Below are 15,238 nucleotides of genomic sequence, written 5' to 3'. Positions count from 1 at the left end.
GCTTTGTAAGGGTGACTACCGAGTAAATTGTCAAAATTATATAGTGGTGATGCTATTAAAAAGAATAATGTGTAAATATACCCAGCACCATAAATGTGTTAAACACACTATAGTGCTCCCAGTTCACATTATGCCACAGTGCCCCCCACTAAAGTGATGTAGCTAAGTGTGGGGGCCCTGTTGGTAATCTGGCAGTGGTTCTTTACTCAATCCTCAGGACACCACACAAGTCACGTTTTGCAAGTCACCCAGCAGGTGCAGAGGTGTAGTCATTACTCACTGACACATTTTACAAGATCCACAGCTGGAGCTAATTATTTCACTTGTGATTCTGTGAGGACACCTGGAAAACATGCACTGTTTGGGGTCCTGAGGACTTAGTTTGAGAACCTGTGAGGTAGATCATTGGCAGGATCAGTATCACAGTCCTTACACTTTTTATTTAACAAGTAATAACATAAAATAGCATGAAAAGCCTTTACATTAGGAATACAGTAGGACGATTTCCCATTAGAACTTGATGTTGTGATCCTATCATTTATATACTGTATCAATTTAGTGTAAGATATTTTGTATAACACAATTTTTTAAAAGTTATATTATATGGCCTTCTTGTCCTCCAGCTTTTAGCCTCAAAAGAGCCGATGATTTTCTTATACATAAGAAAAATAATATCCTCTTACACATTCCTGATTTGTCTGTTAATGGACATCAGAGTACAACACTAGATTTGGATGTTAGTTCTTGTACTCTTATTGGCCAAAGTTTTCAGTAATACCTCAAAATTTGCTGGTGACGGTGTGATTACAACAAAATAACCACTAGATTTAAAGTATCTATTAATTTAAAGGCAAAAACATCCTGGGTTTGTCTTTTAATAATTGCTATTTTAAATCCAGCAGCTTTATTGTTGAAATTATGTAAAGTACCTGCAAGAGTGGTTGAAAAGATGCAGGAGACAGCAAGTGTCCCTTCCTAACCCCTGTACAGTCCACTAGTTCTTTTACTCTTGGGGCATATTCCATTAGGTGAGAGAATAGCGACAATCCTGCACACATGGGGTTTTTCCTGCAAGTGCGGCATTTTTGCTATTTTGATTTCTGAATTAAAAATGATTGCGGCAATCGCTAGTGACAAATATCTTTAGAGTAAAAATGTGTTGGTAAATGGAGCCCATTGCAAGAGCGATAGATAGATAGATAGATAGATAGATAGATAGATAGATAGATAGATAGATATTGTATAGAGAAAGAGTGAGTGAGTGGGGGGAAGGGTGAGAGAGGGAAGAAGGGGCAGGGAGAGATACAGACAGAGAGGGGGAAGGGAGAGAAAGAGAGGGAGAAGAGAGAGAGGGAGGGAGGAGGATACAGAGGGACATGGAGAAAGAGAGGAATAAACGGTAACAGGGAGGGAGAGAGGAAGTGGAAGAGAGAGAAAGGGAGGAAGGGACAGAAAAAGAGCACACAGTACCTGTTGCAGCAGCTGCAGCAGCATAAGCTTTCTGATGGGAGCGAGCACTTCGTGGCAATAGGCGGGGGGCGGAGCTTCCATAGTCAATCACGTTCATGGACTCCATCTGGTCCACCAACCACCGGTCCATCAGTGAGTGTGGCTGGCAGTGTGCTGTGTATAATGCTGCCAAGAGCCAGCCAGGAAGTGTTCAGAGTGCCCAGGTTCCAGCCAATATTTGCGGCGGTGTGGGGGCCCCTGGATGACCGCCCCATCCGCGTTGCCTATAATCCGGCCTTTTTACTGGGAAAGTAGCCCTTGCACCTCCCTGCAGCCCTTGGAGCCTCCCAGCTGTCCAGGGACTCCCAGCAGCTTCCTCCCCAGTGACAAGAAGGAGGGGAGACCACCAGGAGTCACAGAGACCCACGGGCAGGTAAGTGTTTTTTTTTCTCATAGCTGAAAACCCTGCAACCACATTTTTTGTTACTGGATACCATGGGTATCTGGGGCGCACTTACCCTCAGTGTTCCAAAATTGGGCACAAGATTTTTTACCTCACTAAACTTTGCACCCAATTGAATATGCCTAATAGTATTGGAAATGTAACCATATAAATCAGTAACTCATATTAACATCACACACTTGTCAGCTATTGCATGTAATATGGTTATGTAAAAAGTTATTATAAGAATTATATATGATGCAATTACAACACTGAACATGTGTAACCATTTTATTTTCTAACTCGTGTTTATTTATTTCTCATTACAGTATAATGGAGGTGTATTACACAATGTTATATCATAGCAAGAAAGATCACTAATGGTGGAAATCAACAGAAGTCACTGGAATAAAATAACATTATAATTATCTCTCTCTATGGGAAGCAGCAAATCTGTTTAATTCTCACAAATCGGTGTGAAGACAAAATATAGTTTAGTCATTCAATAGAAAATGATATTGATAGCTTTCTCTTACTATGAATTGATTACATTGTAAGGACAGTAGAATATAGAATTAATAAAATGAAAATAATATGAATTGTACAGGTGTGTGTGTAATTACTTATAGCATCATGTTTTATAGTCAGTGATTCCAATAAGTGAACCTCATAAAAAGGTAAAGTATTGAAGAGGTTGACCTCGAGTTACATGATTATTGAGTAGAAGACATTTCTATACTCCATAAATGGGATATTTCTACCAGGGAATATCAGAGTATTAGAAGTAAATAAACCAAATGCACTGACACGTCCGCGTTTCGCCGACCAACCCCCTGTCACCACCATGAATGATCATGACTTATGACTTCAGCTTGATACAGAAGGCCTGATTCAGAAGTGGATGCTAATGATCACACTACTGTGAATTTATGCTAATGCCGCAGCCAATGGGCTCTCTACTGAGAGGCCCACCAGCTGTGGTTTTAATCCACAACAATACGCAAATAGTTGCACCACCGAATGGACATTGGCTGCACTATCGGATATTAGAGCAACCCTATAGTTGTTCAGAAGGTCCAACGGTTTATTGCTGCAGGTGCCAGTGGAACTGTGTCTACCGACGCTGTCACTGACAAACACCTGGCATGCCCATCGATGGAAATCACCCCCAGTCACTGCCCAGGAACACCATCAGAATTGCTTAGATCTCAATGTAATTCCATATTGTGTTCTCCAGCGCTAAAAATCGGGATGCATGCCCAGTACTTCTCTGATGTAGGCGCAGATTTAAAACATCTAGTGCTTGTGACCGATGTTTTAAATGCATCCACCTCTGGATCAGGCCCAGAGTATTCAGAAACAGGCTTCTCTTCTCCATATGCATGACTCGGAATAGCATGGACATGTATATAGACGCCCAGGATCAGGGCCAGCTCCAGGGGTCGGAGCACCCTGTGCAGGCCAATTCCAGAGAGCCCTATCTTTTCGCGCGGCAAAGATAGAAAATAGGGGAGTGGCCTTTTTACCATAGGCCATGCCCTCTACATGACATTATTAGGAGGCGTATCTGCCTCAAATAATGTTAGGCTGGGGGTAGCCTCACTAGTTGGGCTTCCCCCAGCCCTCTCCCGTCACTGAATGGATGCCGCGCACATGCGCGCAGCATCCATTCAGAACCTCTGGGGTCTGGCACCGCAGCGCAGCTGCGGCAGTGGGGGGTCCCCAACCTCCCGATTTAACAACCCGTGGGCAACTGAAATCGGGATGTTGGGAAGGGGTGCAACCTCTATGGGTGGTGCCCCTATGCGACTGCTCAGGTCAAACAACCCTAGAGCTGGCCCTGCCCAGGACACTCCAACAAGAAAGATCTCCTGAGAACGTTTACATGGACGATGATGGTAGCTCCCATTTCATGCAAAGTGAGATCCAGCAAAGACCCATCAGAATCGCTCATACTGTAACTATGCAAAGATGTGTACATTTACTGCAGTGCATGTGCTGTCTGGTAACACACACTATTGGCATCCATGTGATGTACCTGCCTCAGAATCAGGCCCATTGGGATAGATGTACTAAGCCTTGGAGAGTGATAAAGTGGAGAGAGATAAACTACCAACCAATCAGAAGGGGTGTGTGAGAAATACTGCTTTAAGTTGGTGGGGATAAGTGGCATGTGATGATTGGCGGCTGAGGGTACGGGCTAGCAGGTTCATCATGTGGAGTGCCATAACTTTAAAGGGGCAGCCCTGCACCCTGCCTAAACAGAGGCACTCACCTCCGTCTGGCTCCAGAAAGCCCACCCTCCAGCCACCCATTGGTGTTACTGTTATACACTCAGGGGTAGGGAGCAGGGGAGAATAAGAGGTGTGAAAGTGCAGCACAGGATGGTCCTGGGTGCAGAGAAGCCTAGTCCCTGTATATATAATGTAATATATATATTGCATACGCATGCAGTTCAACTGCGATAGCAAGTCACTCCACTGCGATCGCAATGCAAACTTAGCACCACAAAAGGATGCCTACTTTACATTACACACATCTGTAATACCTAGCAGAATAGTGAAACCATCGGTACAATGGAGTACCATCAGACCTATACGCACACTTGCATAAGCCCTGAACTTACTTATAAATTGCTAACTCCCACTCATGCTATGAGATCTCACACTGCGTATGATATCGCAGTGGATAATTTATTCACGCCCCTGCAACAGCGTGCAAATGCACTGGCACTCCTGTGTTTCCCCGACCCCCCCCATCACCACCCACAAATGGCAAACTCATTAACCATTTGCTGACATGATTGTATCAGATACAACCACGTCAGGCTGGGTTTTCCCTGACATGGTTGCATCTGAGGCGACCAATCAGAAACAGCCTATGAGCGGCTGCTGTAAGGTAACCTTCCAGCAGCCGCCCATATCACAGGGACACCAGGATTCTGTTATTGTGTGCCAGTCTGCCTGGCAGCACCCTCCAACTGGCATCTCTGCCAGGCTCCACTGTAACACTGCACCCGGTGGCTACAGAAGAGCAGCTGCCAGGGAAGTATAACTTAGGAACACCTCTTACCCCTTTGGTAGCATCGATTATAAATCTAGATTGATTTCCCAATTTATTGGTAACAATCTATATATATTTTTGTTTATTTTGCTCTTTATATTTATTTACATTTTAATATCAGTGGTGAAAGGTCTGATGGCAAGTTTTATTTTACATCAATGTAGCCCCGAGTAAACATGGTTGGCTCTCGTTCTGATAGTTATGGTTTTCACATGCAAATAACTCAACTATCGATTGTTAACCATCAATGATTTTCTGAAGATGGTTTAAAACCATCGGCCATCAATGTCTGTACCATTGATGGCCGATGGTACACTATAGTATACCATAAAAATGACAACTAATATTCTCAGCACCTGAATTGCACCTAAGGAAGGAACACCTGCTGCGGTTATAATGAGGGAGACTTGCAAACCCTCCAACAAACATGCAAAAAAGAGGGGGGAATAACTGCGCTGGTTTCCTGAATGTATATACTATTAAAACAATAGAAAAGTGACAAACCTCTTTAACTGTTTATAACAGTCTGAATCACTCCAATTGAAATGAATACATAAGTTATGTAACAATGGGCCTGATTCAGACCCACTCGCGAGCGGCTGTCCGCTCGCAAGTGTGTCGATGTTCTGGACTGAGCATGCGCACGACGGAGGGAGCTCCGTCGTGCGCATGCGCCAGACGCGACGAGCGAAGGAAAGTCCTTCGCTCGTTGTGTCTGATCAAAGGGGGCGTGCTGTCGATGTTGATTGACAGCACGCCCCCTTTGGTAGGCGTGCCGGGGGCGTGGCTCCCTCACGGGGGCGTTCCCACGGGAACGCCTCCCATCAGAAGCCGGCCCACTGACATCTCTAGTGATGTCAGTGGGAGTGATTTTGGCTCTGATAGAGCCAAAATCACTCCGGAGCTTGCGGTTGAAAACCTCAACCGCAGGCTCCGGCTCGCAGTTTCGTTGGTCGCGATGGTCACGACCATCGCGGCCATCAAACTGCACGCTCGTATAGCCTGTGGGTGGTGACCCACAGCTATACAAACGTCCAGGAGGACGCTCCATTTTCATGGAGGCCGGCCCTCATTCAGAGCGTGCGCTCTGCTCAGTGCGTACGGCTCTGAATGAGGGCCAATATTTCCTAGTAGAGAAAAACATTAGCTCACACACACTTTTACTAGAAAATCACAAAATATGGAAAAAATACACATTGATGGATGAGTTCCTTTGATATTTGTGGCCTTAGGTGGTTGTCTATTAAAGTTACTAAGTACTAAAAGATCTTTTAGGCTGGGTACACACGTAAAGATTTTCTGTCCAACCATCTAACTAGTTGATTGGTTGAACAGAAATTCTTTACGTGTGTACCCAGCCTTAGATTGGTGGATCATCTTATTGATATTCAGTTTAATATACTGTATATAAAGCATAATAGCATAATTACCATATAACTTTAAAATTGTGGGTGAAATATTTAATAGTTATATGGCAATGATGCTATCATGTCTATTATGTGTTAAACTACATGTACATATAATTTTAGTATTGAAGCTACATAGTATAAATGTAAGCAATAGTTTTAAGTGATAGTAATCTTTTCACATGACTAAGATGCTGGCAGCATGCTTGCTGGAAATCTGGGTGTATAACAGAGACCGCTTGACCACAATCACCTACATATTGATAAAGACCCAAATGGGTTGAAACAGGACAGCAGCAGTAAATGAAGGTGGTAACGCACAGCAGTGGGAACAGTGAATCTTAGTTGCGCCAAGAAAACTGTCAACTTCAAAATATGCTCTATACAGACAGCGGAGGAGAGTTACAGCCAGGCGATAATTTTGTGAAGCGGCTATAGAGTGGTAACCTTGTATTAAACATCATATCGGATGTATTTAATATAGCCAAACACTTCCAAATTTCAGGAGAGCTGTACTTGCTCCTATTTTTTGGTGGGAAGAACAATAAATATTTTTATATGAATGACTGTGCGTTCTGTGTATAAAACAGAGAAGCAGAGGTTTAGCTTTGACATTTAAGTGTTTTGTTATTGAACTTTTTATTACATATTATATCAATTCTAAGGAATAAAGGAATTTTTGGAGTTTGAAAGAATTATATTCCCCGTTTTCTGGCTCTTGGATTTTCGTGATAAATATTTGATGGCACAAATGAGGTTTCTTCAACCTAAACAGATTCTCATATACAACAATATATATGAAAGGGATAAAATAGCCATCAAGTTTTGTTTTAAGTAGAGGGTTGATTAGTTTCCAATATAAGCTTGAGAACACTCTCATCATTGGTTGCAGGCTGTTATATATATTTGAGTTGTTATTCATGCTCTGCATAACTTGTACCCCCCCCCCCACACACCAATGCTCTAATAGCCAGCTAATAGTTACAAGAATCTCAGCTGCTTACTGTCTATTGCATAATTAAATGGAGCATATTGATTTAATGTTACATTTTGTAAAGGGTAGCAACATACCACAAAATCTGAGCCCTTGTCTAGGCTGTTTAATAGAACACCCCCAAACTTATCAAGATACCTAAACCTTGTTTTTATAGTGCAAATGTGAATGCTTTCCCACATCTAGTGGATTCTCATTATATTGATGGTTGGCAGTAGACCATAGTAGTGTCAAACATCAAAAAGGAGAAATTGGGCTATCCACACGGGAAATAAAAAAATATTACAATTAATCTATTCCCAGGATTTTTTGTTACAATTTGTGCTAATATGAATGAGGTGCACCTAACAATAAAATATGTTACAACAGACAGAGAGATTTAAATTATTCTTATATTGGTCAGAATATTCTAACTCTTCCTATCTGTTGTAGCAACAGAAATGTAAGTAGGCAGGAGTGACAGTCATAGCCTGACTCACCTGTGTGCAAAATAACATAGTAGAATATTAATTATTTAAGACAAACCAAAAAAATAGTGTAATATACACATACCCAAAAGCAATCCTCCAGCATTAATCCATACTCGATGTATGGATGAGTTACTGCAAATAAAGGCATTGTGACATAAGCCAGAATAGCCAGCTACTTTACATGACTCATTTAAAGTTTTCCATCACAGACACAAATGCATATTTAGTGAGCAGTCAAGAAGCTGTCAGGTTGTGGCCTAGGATCGGTCATCGCTCACCTCAGTACCGGCTTCCCCTCATATCTAGATCGTCAGACATCAGGTGAGGCGGGGAATGACGCGCTAAGGATTATGCCTGGGGTCTGCTAGGATGTCCATGTGCTTGCTCCATGATGTGGTTTCTGCAGTTGCCATCTTAAGTGCAACCATGACAGTCCCTTTTCATCTGACTAACCCTTTACCCAATGGTATCTTTGGGTGCTGTCATCTGACAGTGTTCTCCAACGGACTGCTACCTTAGGGCATATAACCAGAGTCTGAACAACAGTAAGTTGTCTATACAACGTCATTACTTCCAGTGTAAGCTTGCTGTTGCAGCATTCCAGGTTCCAAGCTCCAATCTCTCTAGTGACATATTCCTAGTGTGTTCCACGGTGTGTATACTCAGAACGTCTTCTAAGCACAATCTATTCAGAGTCATCTCCTATACTTCTCTGTGCCTAAAGCCACAACATGTGTACTGAGTACATTCATCAAGTACCATTTTGTGAGACCATTCGTCTATGACAGTGCTGCATCTAAAGCCACAGCACATGTACTGAGTACATTCATCAAGTACCATCTCGTGATACCAATCTCCTGTGCCAGCTCTGCATCTGAAAATGCACTGGGTGTAATTAAGTACCGTCTCAATATATCATCCTACAGTGCCACACCTGTGCCTGAAAACCATTAAGTGTGTATTCTAAACATCACTTTATTCAAGATCTCCATATCTATGTCCTATGTTTCCATGTGACTTGTGCTGGATACCAGACCAAAGGGCTGTGACCTGCTTACTGGGTGCAGCTTAATCCCAAATCCTGCTTGGAGGGGCCACTGGAGAACACCTCCTAGTAAGTTACACTCTGCACCTTTGGTCAGGACTCACCAACATCCAATACTAGTGGATAAGGAAGACTGATGCAGGCCCATCCTCAAGCTGGATCAACGTCTTCCAACTCCATAGCAGAGAAACACCCTAGCCTTATTGTGATAGAAGCCTATTAATAAATACTTTCTTCCTCTGCCTAGGTGTTCTCATCCCATTATTTGTGAAATCTGTAACTCCAAAGACATAAGGGATTCCTTAGACACTGTAGAAATATATCATTACCTGATGTTACTGTAACATCTGGCTGGAAAAACAGATTGAGGAGTAAGTGATGATCTTAATGGCTTTCAGGAACTGCAACAAGACAACAGGGGTGTAAACGGGTCATTCTCACTGTAGTAAGGGTGTATCCATTTAATTCTGACTTTTACAGACCATTACCTACTGATTCTGTAATATATATACATATATATATATATATATATATATATATATATACGGTATAGTCTGTATATCTGTTAAAAGGCATAACTTTTTATTTTTCAAAAATGTCGCTTTTTTATAATGTATGCCCATGACAATTTCAACTATTCATCAGCATCTATGTCTCCATTTGTCAGAGCTAAATATTTGCTTGTATGATCACTAACTAATAGCTAAGAGGTGACACACAGAAGTAATGAAGAATGTCCCTACTTATGGAAGATTTAGCAATTTTCTAAGACCATTATAAATCAGCCATAATTAAACATATATTATTATTATTATCCTTTATTTATATGGCGCCACAAAGGTTCCGCAGCGCCTTACACAGTACATAAATGAGCACACAAGAAAAACAGTTAATAGTAATAGAAAACAATGCAGGACAAGGACATGATTATAAACATAGCTGCATAACACAAGAAGCAGGACAGGAGCAACCAAGTGTTAGGTGATAATTTACTCTAGTAATACAACTAATCTTGTCTCAGTGGTCTATAGATTGTTCTTATATGAAAATTTATCACAAGAATGTAATTGTACTTTCAATACCATCTCTAGTGCTGTGTATCAATGTTGATTTAGCTTATTCATCACCTATACCCAACCTCTCGTTTTGCTACTCTGTCTCCTGTAAACAGTGTTTGAGCAGGTACAATTATGCTCCAGTCATGGCTACAATTAGACCATGACTCAGTAACAGCTGTGAAATGTCTACTTGTGAAATTAGTTCAGGGAGTGTAAGAATGTTTGTGCACAGAGCATGTACATTAGGGTGAGTTTGCCGTGAGCAAGTTGTGTGTGTGGACAGAACTGTGGGATACTCAGGGGTGAGAGCATGCTGAGATCCATCCAACATCAGTCAGATCTTTTGTACCAAGTATAGAGAGAGTGCAAATACATGATAATGACTTATTCCACCTGCATATAAATTGGGGTGGTGCCATCTCATAGATGCTGTCAACACATAAAGCCAACATATTTTATCTACTGTAAGTGAAACTCTGAATATAGTCTACAGTAGGGTTACATTAGTGATGAGTGGTTTAATTTTGACATGGTTCTTTTAGTCAAATTAGCATAAGTACGGATTAGTTTTAATTCATCTTATTGGCTATCCAAAACATGTGAGAGCAGGAAAGCCAATATTATTCTGTTTTTGAGTTCTGAACATAACAGAGTAAAACCGAGAACAACCGAACCGCTCATCTATATATAGTTGCTATATTAAAAAATTAAAAAACAGGAAACATTCACTGAGATCCCAACGGCGCAGCCAATCAGCATCACACCAAGTTATATTAACCCCATAATATGGGAATTATACTCCTGAGAAGGAATAATACAGGCTGTACATAGAATATGGTTGTGTTTGGACATTTAAAGCACATTTAAAGTTCACAATGTATCCTGAGTATATGCATTTTTATTAAAACACATGTGTCCACTGAACAAACAAAGAAATATTTTAAAAAAACTTACATTATAATGTAGATGATGATGTTCCTTCACTTTTATTTTGGCTTTGAGATTAGAAGTATTTGCATGGATCATGGATTTGTGGTAGAAATGTTTTAATCTTAAGAATCTTGTGGCAATACTACGCAGAGGATAGTTGTACAAAATAAGTCTTCACTATTAGACTGGCTCCTACTGTATCAATCTCTAGTCTGTTTCTCTCACCTGTCCACAGTGAGTTAATTAGTAAGAATGCACATTTCATTGGAGAGTAAAGGGCCCCATACATCAGCGACGGATTGCCGCGATGCTGTAACCCAGCATTGCAGGATCGCAGAAATCCAACAAGTGGTGCCACTTACTTTTCCTAACATACTTACTAATAAGCACAGAAATGTACCACCCTGCTATGCATATTACTATATATATTGTTGGATATTGGTATTAGACTGAAGTTGGAATTTCTTATTACTATTAAGTACCAGGACAGTCTGGCAAGTCCGGGGCTGGTAGGGACCCCACATCAATTTATTTTAACAAATTTAACCTAAAAAGAAAAAAAAAGGAACAAACAGTCTGCACATATTTCACTGATATGTGCAGGCTGCTTGTTCGGGAGACAAATTTGGCCGCCTTAATCGGGACTTCATACTCTACAGGATCGACCAAATACACCATCAATCAAAACGATCCTGTCAAAACCGGGACTTTGGTATATTCCTGATTTTAAAAGAGTAAAAATCGGCCATTTTTGATCGATCCAAGCTGATTTGAAAAATGGGACAAATCGGGACCAACAGGAATGTTAATAAATTGACCCCTGACTGTATGACTATTGATGCAGCAATGTTCATATACCTTGTCCTTGTTCTGCAATGTTTTGTACTGTAAATCACCTTTTTTTTCTGTGTGTGTTCATACTGTTTCTGTTTCTGTGCCTGATTCAGCATGGATCACAACTGCTAAATGGTGTGCAGAGGGACGATTGTTGCGTACTCTGCATGTGTATGCATCGCAACGCTTGTAGGCGAAAGTATCATTATGATCACGGTAGCGATCATGGAGACAACGGAGTACCATCACAGAGTGATTGACATGCAGTGAGCGTTTGGGGGTGGTGAGAGGGGAGTGGTTGGAGAAATGCAGGCGTACCTGTCCGTTTGAATGCCATTACATGGGCGTGCATAAATTAGCCACTGTGATGGCATATGCAGCTTGAGTGCTCACTGTGTGCACAGAGGTTAGCAATTTCTGAGTAAGGACTAACCTGCTTTCATAGACCATGAGGCTCCGATGTTACTTGATGGTACTGATGTTTTTGCTGGATTGCAAGGTACTTCAGATGTGAAATAGGGGAAGTGGGTGTCTATGTTGGTCTGTGACAGCTTTCCGATTGCATACATTATCATATTTTTGCAGCAGACCTGTGTGCGATTACAAAGATGCGATCACAATAGAGATCTGTAATAAATCAGGCCCTCTGTATGTTGTAAGGCGCTGCGGACCCCCGTGGCCCCATATAAATAAAGGATAATAATGAAATTAATAAAGATTAGAGATGAGCCAATAAGATAAAAAAAATAAATACAAACTAATTCGAACTTGCACTAATTTGATGAAAAGAACTGAGTCAAAACCGAATAAAGATTCGCCATATATTTTATCACCGTTGATTTTTTTATAGACTTCAATTTTTAAAGAAAATCAGTTCTTAAAGGTTAAGCTTCAAAAATCATAACAAAAGTGTCTCATACAATGACCTATCTGAATGATAAATGCCATTAAGGAAAAGGGAAAATAGAAGAAAATATTAAATAAGTTGCAAAGTACTGCTCATATTTACTATGTAATCAGACACCTATTCACTGTAATTATTTTTACTCCATGCATCATTATATTTAGAGCAAACAGGCAGAAACACAGCCTAACCCAGCTACTGGTAGGGCAAAGAAGAAGCATCCTCCTTGCTGAAGAAGTTACTTAAGATCCTACTGAAAGTTCAGTTCAAATAACTGGCAAATGCATAAAGACCAACATAACCACCCTGACAGACTGATTGTATCAGGGGTGGGATCTCTCTTCTACATGCTAATCCTACTTATGGTAGCAATGCTGCACAGATGAGGCAATCATATCACAGGTACAATAAGGACAAGCACAGTAACAAAACAACACACTCAATAGCTAATATTGTATTATTTGGGGAAGTAATAGCTTCTTGCTGGGGCACAGTCTGTCTACTAAGGAGATTGGTAAACAATTTGCCTACTGCCCTTGGCCTGTGTCCTGGGGACATGGGTGCAGGTTTCACATATTACCTATATCCTGATATTGGATGGATCCTAAAGTGGGGAAGGGCCTTGTGCCATAGGGAAACAGGAGAGCCCTAGTCTATTTATGTGGGTCTACTGCCCTGTCCTGAAAAACCCTATGATACATGCATGAAACACAGTGTACAGCACATTCAAAGATTATATTGCTTTGGGACTGAAGGTATCAGAAATGGGGCAGCAGAGTGATGAGCGTTCCTGGGCAGTGACTCTGATGTGGACTGAAAAACACAAATAAATCCTGTCTCATGGGCATGTTATGGAAATGTTGTTGGTGTGTAAGTAAAAGTGGTTGCATTCTTAGTCACATAGCCCCAGTAGCAGAAGCCATGCTCACATCAATAATCTGCACCTGCCATTGGTCTAATGCAAGTATTGAGGGTGCCTGTAATAGTGCGCCAATGGTGGTACGTGCACTGATTACCGGCAGTGTTATAGCATGCAGAGACACAGAGTGGGCATCTCAGTTCTTGCTCATTCAGACACAGACTACAAAACAAGAGAAGGCTGATACCAGTATTTACATATTATCTCAGCTGTGACTCCGACAACAGATGAAAAAGCTCATGCAGCAACGTCCATCACTGAGTTAGATCCTATGTGTTTGGATACAGTTGCTGAATTTTGTTATTATTGTGAAAATTTATAGACAATTTAGGCTTCAACAATTTTTATTAGGCGCTTATTGTAGCTGTATCCATAAATACTTTGAAACATAATATAAAAGTATCTTTGGTTTGGTATATAAGAATTGTCCTTCTCTGTATTGATCCATGGTGGAAAGTGGTTATACTTTGTTGTTACATCTTATAGTAGTTGAATGATGATGATATCCTCTACAGTCATTACATACTATCATGACAAATTCCGATTTACCATCATCCATCTCCCATTCATTGTATAGGGTTTAATGTCCTGGAATTACTCTAGAAGTAACTGATGAAAACAGAGACACTCTATGCCTACACAGATCATCAGTCTACTGACAGGACAGTAACATTTCAGTGTAAAACACTTATTTTTAATAACATATAATGTGGAGAATTTATACTTGACTGTGACACTAAATAATCTGCAGAAGCTCATTATGATAATCCCCATGTGGTCACACATAAAGATAATGACATACCTATAACAGCCATGCACTGACCCCAGGCATCTATCCCGGTCATTGCTTAAATCCATCATTCTGCCTTGTGGTTGGTTAGATTTTCTCCTAGACCAGTATATAAGATACTCCAGAGACTGAGGTTACCATACAGCTAGAGAGATTCTCTATAATATAGTACGGAGGCTACTAGAACAACAAAGAGAGCGATATATGAACAAGATGTATAAAATGTCCTCCTTGTTTCTTCTGCTCTGTGTTATGAACTCAGTGACAAGTCTTCCTTTGGCCCCATCATTACAGGTGAGATAATGAATGAAAATGAATGAATCAATGGTGCCTTATGCTGGGTTTTATCAGACTGTGTGGTTCTAATATACAGTTTTTGTGAATGAAAAATAATCTGTTATTTTATAGGGCAAACAGTACTGTATGTGGTAATTGTATAAATGTAAGGCTTTCTGCCCTCACCCCCTCCCCAGTATAGTACAGTACATAAATACAGTCTCTCTGTTTCTTAGTCAGTGACTGCAGTATAATAATAATATATAGGGTATATATATATATCACTGTTCACTTCTTCTATTCACTATGCAAGCAGTGAGCTAAGTGGCAGTGGGAGTAGAGGAGATAGAGAGGAGGGGGCCAAGTAACCTACCTCACTTATTTCTGTCCCTTCCTACAGTCAGTCACCATGATCATCAACCAGTGACTGCAGGAGGAAGCTCACAGTGACACGTGTCTCAATGCCCTTTTATTGTAACGACTTGTTGAGGAGCACTGTGACTGACTGCATAGTGGTAGCAGATGATAAAGAGTCCAGTGGCCATGAGCTGGGAACTTCATCACTTCTTCCTTAAGATTTATAATACTTTAAGTGAGACCAGTGAGTAAAACAAATCACAGTGTGAGCATTACCTAAACCATATTTATCTTTCAGCTT

This window comes from Taudactylus pleione, unplaced genomic scaffold (genome assembly GCF_031769625.1).
Source record: "Taudactylus pleione unplaced genomic scaffold, aTauple2 ptg001956l, whole genome shotgun sequence".
NCBI lineage: Eukaryota > Metazoa > Chordata > Amphibia > Anura > Myobatrachidae > Taudactylus > Taudactylus pleione.
Note: the sequence above shows the minus strand (reverse complement) of the source record.